This window comes from Dipteris shenzhenensis, chromosome 3 (assembly GCF_047967505.1).
Source record: "Dipteris shenzhenensis isolate YYH24624 ecotype China chromosome 3, Dip_SZ_1.0, whole genome shotgun sequence".
NCBI classification, from domain to species: Eukaryota; Viridiplantae; Streptophyta; class Polypodiopsida; order Gleicheniales; family Dipteridaceae; genus Dipteris; species Dipteris shenzhenensis.
Window position 1 is genome coordinate 49819657 of NC_141598.1, and position 8935 is coordinate 49828591.

Consider the following 8935-nt stretch of genomic DNA (forward strand, 5'->3'; position numbering starts at 1 on the left):
GACTTGAAGCAGAAGGAATACAAGTCTATACAAGACTTTGTGCTCAGAAGACGAGCTTTGATTAATCAGCTTCGCACACCTCCAGACGAAAAGTCATTGCAAGCACGGTTAATCACGGGTTGTACTTGGAACCATAGATCTCTAGAAATAGCAAATCCAACAAAGACATAAAGAACTACCGAACTGAGTTGTTGCATTAGAGACAGTGCTCCCACCAAGAAGAAGACCAAGAAGAAATCTGAGGTGAGTGAGGATGAGGGCGCTTTGATCAAGCCCAACAAACTCAAGTTGACACCGACAGAGCTGACAGAGATGGGCTTTATAGAAAAGCCGAATTAGTAAGAGAAATGGTGCAACAAATGTTCCAAGAAGGGACATACAAAGGATGATTATAGAACCAAATATTGTGGGACTCGATCCAAATATGGGCATGACAAGTCCAATTGTAGGTATGTCAAGAAGAAGCCACTCGAGGTTCACTAGGTTGAACCTAATTCAAAGACCAAGGAGGCGTGACTGCCCAAGCCCGAGCAAGGTAAAGGCAAGGGTAGAATGGTAAGGACAAAATCAAGGCCCTTCACAAATCTAATGTTATTTCTGTAATGGTAATCATACAAAGTGCCCACTTTGGCAAGAACACTTGAAGCTACTTCAAAGCAATATGGAAAGATGAGAAGTGACCCTAGTTAGGTCATACTGGCACAAATTCCAAGTTTGGTGGATGCCAATGTATTGACTCCGTCACATCAACCAATTACCCAAGAGAATAGTACATCATCTGATACATGCGACTTAAAATGAAAAGCATAGAAGCATATTGCCTCACAATTAACTCGGTAATTAAAAGGTAAAGCTCCAACTGTGGATCTACGTCTTGATTCAAGTAAGGAGCCACCATCAAATCATTGGGCTGAGGCTATAAGTAAGTCCCTAGATAGAACCGAGTTCTGAAGGAGACCCGATTCCAGAAATCTTCTAATAGATGAAGGTTAGCTTGACAGTTTTGCAGAATTAGTAAAAAATGCACTATATTGCAGAGAACTTTTGCAACAACTCCAGAATAATGAACACCCTATGAAAGAGGTAGAATCATTGGTTACTATTCCAGTTATTGATACCCTAATGTGGATGAAGGGATACTAGTGAAGATTAACAAAACAAAATAAATACAGGTGTCATTGTGGATGGTGGTTTTGGCATAAATAGCATATCAACAACAATGATCATCAACAAGCTGAAACTCAAGCACATGAAGCTTTTCCCTTTTCGAGTTTGGATAGTAGATCCGTGATCAGTTGAACCCACAGGTATGCTTTCTGATGTTGTTCTTACAATTGGTGTTAATCCCTATCCATTGGTGGAAATCACTACAACATGAGCTTGTTGGTCATTCCTATGGAAGAAAATGCCTATCCATTATTACTGGGTAGACTATAGTTTTACATGACTAAGAGACCAAATTGATGACAATCAAAACCTAGGAAAAGGAGTGCAGATTCCCAGTAATCCTACTAAAATACCTAATACAAGTTGTGGCTGAACTAAAACAGAAGATTAAAGAGGATGTAATAGCGGGATAGAAGCATCTTTATCCCAAGAATATCATTGAGGATATCATTGTTGAAAGGAAGCTAGCTGAGCCACATCTCACAATTACTCTGCTTGGTTCCGACTAATTGGTCTTAGAAGAAGAGCTCAAAATAGTAGTCATAAGTGCTCATGTGGTTGATGATTATCTCTAAAAAGTTAATGACTTAGTCATATGATATAAAGACGTTCTTGCTTAAGTTACATAGATTTGGAAGGAGTCCTTCCGACAATATGCCAACATAGAATTCCATTAGTGCTAGATGCTTAACTATTAGGCAGCTTGATTGCCAGTTTGTTGGAAGGTGGACTTGGTGAACCTATTGAAGCCTTGGTCGTGGAGACGGGTCAATCCATAGGTGAAAGGCTATGCTGTCATCGGAAGATTACTTAGATGAGAGATCATCTAGAGCTCATGGTCCAGGTTTTTTGAGATACACTTGGGCTGGGAGATCTGTGTGGATCACCCACTAGGATCTCATTGCTTAAGTGACTTACTTGGATGAGAGTGAAGATAGGTCGAAACAGACCTCGGAAGCACGGTGCTCGGAAGACTCTCCTCAGATTACGAGGGGGATAGCTGGATGATAGTTGTACCAAGATTGCTCAACATGACTCGCCGGTTTGTGACTGAGGATGGTAGAGCCATGGATGTGTGGTACTGCCAGGATTGTACCTATATACTAGGGTGGTTCACTTGCATGGGACCAGACTTGGAGGACCAAGAGGTGGGGGTTGAAAGACCAATAAACAAGGACAAATCCAACTTGTTCCAGAGGGCTTCTCCATGGGAGCCAATGGAGCATTGACATCAACGTGTGGGGATTGGCTCACGGTGTGTCAAGCGAGAGGGGGTGTTGGAGTTTAGTAGGTCACCTCCCCACTCATGAGCCCCCAAATGAGGAGAGCATTGGGGAGGTGCACCAATAGGGACTCAGAGATGCCACACGGACAAAGCTGAAAGGTTTGCATGTTTGCCATCTCGGCAGCATGCAGGCTGCCATGTGGGTAGCAAAGGGAACACAACCAGGCTGCCATCGGCAGGCTGGACAAGCTCTGACCAATGGGGAAGAGGGCCCTTAACTGGGGCAACACATGTGACCTAGACACCAGCAGGGCTGCAAACTGGAGAAAAGGATTGCGCAGCAACAAGGATCTGGTTGGAGCACTACAGGATCTGGTGAGGGAAAACAAACAGTTCAGAAGAGAGAAGAATAGAGGTGCAATGATCAAGGCTGCCCCGCGGCAGTCAGGCACCATGTTTGAAGCTATTCTGCAGGTCTGAGCAGGCTGAAAAGAGTCTGCAGACTGAGGAGCAGAAATGCGCAGCAAACTGGAGGTCCTTGGAGCAGATTGTAGCCGATCTTGTGGTTGGTACAGAGAGGAAAGGACGCGTCTGGTGCAGAACTGCCACGCAGCAGTCAAGCGCTTGATCTGAGCCATTTATATATGCATGAGAAGGTTAGGCCAGTCTACAAACTGGGTTGGGCAGATCTGAAGGATACAAGGCCTATCAAAAGCACCCCCAAAGGGGGCATTCTCAATTCCACACTGCAAGTTTCTTGGAGCCTCACTTTGGGCTGCCAACAAAGCAACAAGGAGGTCCAGATTACCAGCAGCAGGTCCTCATACTTGGGCCACCTACACAGCAGCAAGGAAGGACAGAAAACGGGAGACTTATGCCTCAGCATTGGCTGCCTACACAGCAGCAAGGAGGTCAAGGCTCACAGAAGGTGTGCTTGCGGGGTACCACTACGAAGCCCATAGTGGCTCTAGGAGAGCAACGCAGGCTGAAATGTTATGAAGGTGCCATGAGGATGTAGGAGAACAGTCTCATAGGCCCGCAAGGCCTCTCGCAGACGTTAATCTCTCTCTCTCTCTCTCTCTCTCTCTCTCTCTCTCTCTCCCCCCCCCCCCGCTAGCCTCTCCTGCTCAGCCCCTCTCTCTCTCCTGCTAGCCTCTCTCTCTCTCTCTCTCTCTCTCCCCCCATCCGTACCTCGTCCGTACCTCCGCACTTTGTCCGCACCTCCGTAGTACCTCCGTCGTCCGTAACCCTCCCCCCGTCCGTACAGCCCGTCAGCAGGCAGCCAGTACCGTACAATCTGTCAGCAGCAGCCCGTACCTCTCCCTCCGTACCCGTTAGAAGCAACTAACTAACCCTAACCCTGAGTTGGGCTAAACCCCCAACCCAACCCGAGGGTTAGGTTAAGCTAGGGGGTTTAACAGACAACCAACTATGGACTGGCCTACCCTCTCCTCCAAGTCCCCCTCAACTCCCTCAACTCCTTCAACATCCATCAGGACTCGATACTCTACAGTTGCAGCCATGACACCCTCTCCATATGCACGGAATTACCAACAAGAAGGCTCAAAATGGCCCATCCTTGGGCAACAGGATCAGATTTTTTATCTGCAGCAGGCAGTGAGAGAACTACGATTGGAACTGGCAGAAGTAAAGGCTCGACTTCACATTCTGGAAGGGCTTGGTAAGCAGGCAGTGATTGATGAGGCTGTAAAATCTTGTAAGGATTCCCCCCCTACCCTACAGCTAGTCTCTACAGTCAAAGATCTTGTTCACACTGAAGTACAAACTGCTAAGAAGGAAATGATTGTGGAAGTGGACACCAAAGCATGTAAGTCTGATATTCAAGCAGATTAAAGAACACGAAGCTAGATGTGATAATGCGCTGAAGATTAGAATAGGAGGACTCCCAGAAGATTGGTACAAAGAGGAGGACACATATAGTGAAATATTGACAAAGATCAAAGCAAGCTTGCCCAACATTGAATGGGTGGATGATGATGAGAAGGATGATGACGACTCCAGGCCAGCTTCTATTTTGCACTATAAAGGTCACGCAATCCTTACACTGAAGTCAAAAGATATGCGGATCAAGCTTCTTCGACAATCTTACAAGTTGAAGGGTCTAGTCAACATCTTGCTGATAGAGGGTGGCACATATTTTGTATATGATTTGGTCCATCCTCAGACAAATATATAATGTTGTTTCTACTCTCTCTCTCTCTCTCTCTCTCTCTCTCTCTCTCTCTATTCTGGGTGTCACAGGATCCCTCCCTCTCTCTCTCTCTCTCTCTCTCTCTCTCTCTCAATATTCTGGGTCTCACAGGCTCCACATCTAGTCAACATCTTGCTAATACAGGGTGGCACATATTTTGTATATGATTTGGTACATCCCGAGACAGTTAAATATTGTTGTTTCTACTCTCTCTCTCTCTCTCTCTCTCTCTCTCTCTCTCTCTCTCACTTCAGCAGTTCGACCCCTCTTTTCTAACAAATGAATGGGTCAACTCCCTGATTGTAAGCCCCAAATGAGGAGAGCATGGGGGAGTGACACTTGGAGAGAAATAGGGGGAAGGAAGAGGGATGAAGAGGCTGCCATGTAGTTACCACATGGACGGTATATTTATGTCCTTGTATTTATTAGAGATCAACACTTTAGGGTAGATCTATGGCTGTCCATTTGGCCACACATTGACTTTGTTTTAGGGCAAGAGTGCAGCTTCTTTGTGGCCCCATTGGAGGGTTATAAGGCAGCCTGCATCTCTAGATCCCTGCTCACTGCCTATGCTGAGCTCGTAGTAGGTGCAAACAAGCAGTGCAATCTGCTATATAATCACCAGATTCCATCAGGTCATTCCAGATCCTCCCTAGTCTCTGAGAGCTGCTCCATATGCAGGACAATGCGAGATTGATCTCACATCGTTATGCCTGCCATGATGCCTATGAACGGCCTTCTCAATAAAACAAATCTGCAATGTGAGAAGCGGTCCAACCTCTAACAACCCTCTGTATCGCTAGTTCTAAGCCATCTGGGTCGATGCAGTGATACTAAGCTGTGAGAAACGATCTATGGCCTCAGCTATTCAGTCTCAACCCTTATAGCGATCAGGAGATATCCGGACCCATCCTACGTCTGGCTGTACTAAGCACGAAGCTCCTGCTCTTTGACCTCTTGCGCCAAGTGTATTTGTACCATATGCATATATCTAGACGAATCCAGGAACATGCGCAAAATCGTCCTCTGAAAATAAGACTAGCTAATATGACAAAAATCGAGGATAGTACATACATGTATTACCCATCCTTGTTCTAGTTCCTAGTGTCCCTCCTAAGTAATTGACTGCCATCACATTATTAAAAGCAAGCCTCTGCAGTTAGATACAATGGATCAGTTGGAGTCGTCTGAGGGATCTTCATATAGAGGGGCAGAAGCAAATGTGTCTTTTAAATCTAATCATCAAACTAAGTGTAAAATCCTTTTGTAACCTTTTAAAATAGTGATCTTTATGAGTTATTCAATATGACCACCATATGGGAAGAGTCACACATAGATGATAGCATTTAATATCTAGTTTGGCATTGTTTGTTACCAAGACAACTAGTAAATAACTAATCTAGAAAGAGTACAATTTAACGACCATGTTACATAATTGTTGATCAACATTTTTGACTTAGATGGGGATTTATTTGAAGGGGGGTAGACTTGGTGATGTATCATATCACCACAACACACATTTTACGGGTTTATGATTGATGAATAAAACATTTCATATGACAAGCACTTGTGTATGGTACAAGAAATATTATTTTTGGCACCAAAACTAAATGCCTCCATCAGTATAAAAAAAACAAAGATATTCTTCCAGAGTTATACTCCCCTCCTATGTAAGACCGTGGTTTTTTTTTTTTTTTGGCGTTCTTGTGTGACAACTTTAAAGCAGCCCTCCCGAGTGTAAATCACAAAAAAGTTTATTGTGCTTGGTTCTCTATAGCGATCGGGAGATATCCGGGCCCATCCTAGCCTGTGAAAATTTGGTCTTGTCCTTAGGAAGCCTCACATACAATTGATATTTTGTACTGTTTTCAAAGCATCTAATAAGATGTCTATTTCTTGGAGGGGAAGGGCAAAGTCACAGCACACCGCGAAGGAGATCTCATTTCTCTTCACCAAGTATGCGATACTCCTACAAGTGCATGCATACTAGAGATGCTCTTATTCACTCTCATCCTGGAGGTTAAAAATGCATTCCTCGCAATTCTCCAACTAATTAGGTTTTCTCAAAGTTGCCTTTGAGTTAATGCACTGTGAGTTTGTCTTTCGCATCTTTACTGAGTCTATGTGTGGCTGTACTAAGCACGACGCTCTTTGACCTCCTGTGCCAAGTGTATCTGTACCATATGCATATATCTAGATGAATCCAGGAACATGCCCAAACTCATCCTCTGATAATAAAACACATATCTCATGACAGACGCTCAACAAGGTTGAAAACCATAAACGCCGAGCAGGGACTAGCTATTATGACAAAATTCGAGGATAGTACATACATGTATCACCCATCCTTGTTCTAGTTCCTAGTGTCCCTCCTAAGTGCTTGACTGCCATCACGTTATTAAAAGCAAGCCTTTGAAGTTAGGTACAATGGATTTGTTGGATTTGTCTGAGGCATCTTCATAGGGAGGCGTGGGCGCAAATGTATCTCGAGGCAAAGGCCTCTGAAAGGCATTGACAAATGGTTGACACCTGGCCTGGTGGTTAGGCCTCTGTTTGGCAGCAAACTCATTAGCAATAGAGGTAGGATATTTGAGCCCATAGACACACACGAGAGCTTCCCGCCAACAGGCTTCCCGAGAATGGAAGACTCTGCTTTGAATTTTGGGGAACATCTGCCATAAAATAAAGCTCACGTATGTTAGGGTCTACCGGTGCCTGCCCAACTGGTTGGCTGATCTCTTCATTGTGTACTTTTTCAATCCTTAGTGGCTTGCTCTGGGCATTGTATGTTTCCCAGGTAATGAGAGATTGGAGGGTGAAAGCCTTCCTGGAAGGCAGAGACGGAAGACTAGGTGCTTCTTCAAAGCTCAATTGCCAGGTTGTTGGAAGGTGGACTTGGTGAGCGTTTTGAAGCCTTGGCTGTGGACAACACGGGTAAATCTATAGGTGAAAGGCTATGCTGTCATCGGAAGATTACCTAGATGAGATATACCTTTGTAAGACTAGACTATGTCCAATCATACAAATTTAGATTTTTTGTTGAGCTCATGGTCCAGGTTTTTTGAGATACACTTGGGCTGGGAGATGTGTGTGGATCACCCACAGGGATCTCATTGCTTAAGTGAGTTAGTTGGCTGTAGATCCTGCCAGAGTGAAGATAGCTCGAAACAGACCTGCTTGGAAGACTTAGATTACGAGGGGGATAGCTGGATGATAGTTGTACCAAGATTGCTCAACATAACTCGTGGGTTTGTGACTGAAGATGGTATAGCCATGGACGTGTGGTACTGCCAGGATTGTACCTATATACTAGGGTGGTTCACTTGCATGGGACCAGAGCAAGAGGTGCGGGTTGAAAGACCAATAAACAAGGACAGCTCCAACTTGTTCCAGAGGGCTTCTCCATGGGAGCCGATGGAGCATCTACATCGACAAGTGGGGATTGGCTCACGGTGTGTCACCTCCCCACTGCCCTCTAACCTCACTGTCTTGAAGCGATCGATAATGGTCAAGCTGAAGGCAACTACAGGAGGAGTTCCAGACGTAGTGTAGACAAAAAATGGGGATTCGACGAAAAGGCAAATTTCAGAACATGAAGGCGCTTCCAGGTGAATGCAGAGCGGATCCAATGAGAACAGAAATTTTAGAACATAGAGCCTGGAATCCAATTTATGCTTGTCGATTCTCCGTTGCTGCAAGCGTTCAACTGCAGCGGCCAAACCTGGGCTATCCCGTACGCGGATACAAAACTAAAGATATGATAATCGCACGGTGGCATTGGCACCTATGCTTTTCTTACTCTTACCTGCACCTTCAGCCCTAAAAATCCATAGAGCATGGACAATAAGATATATTGTAGCATTGGCTACAGGGGAATGGAACCCGCCATCCGCCATCCTTTGGACGCTTCCAATTTGCTGATCACCTGCTGCTGGAGGATCCAATAGCGGATCGTTATATGCTCCTGCCAATGTATTTAATTTCCAGTTCCATACGCATAACAGAAGAATGACAACGATCACCTGCGTTGGAACCATAGATGCAAAACTTCAGCGTCGACCCTCACGAGTCACGATGCCCTTGTCCTTCCGTTGGGATTGAATTGGGCTCCTCCCCCGCCGGGGGGAAGAGGGAGGAGGGGTGCGCCAGGCCTCTGAAGCAGTGCAAGACAGAGGCGACGCTCGCGGTCCCGGGCAGCAAGCTGCCGGATGGGGCCGCCCCCTGAAAGAAATAAGGTTAATATCATGTGACCCGATGGGTCACGTATCAGATATAAAACTGATAAGAACAGATACTACACTTGATCTTAGCCCAAAGGCCGAGAAAGGTAT

General features: G+C 45.2%; 1 non-coding gene across 1 annotated transcript; it reads right to left on the minus strand.

Annotated features, from left to right (window-relative positions):
• Nucleotides 1-8739: 8739 nt before the first annotated feature.
• LOC147903942 (U2 spliceosomal RNA) lies at nucleotides 8740-8935 on the minus strand. Its single transcript, XR_015540829.1, has one exon. It is a non-coding gene; the product is annotated as a U2 spliceosomal RNA (small nuclear RNA).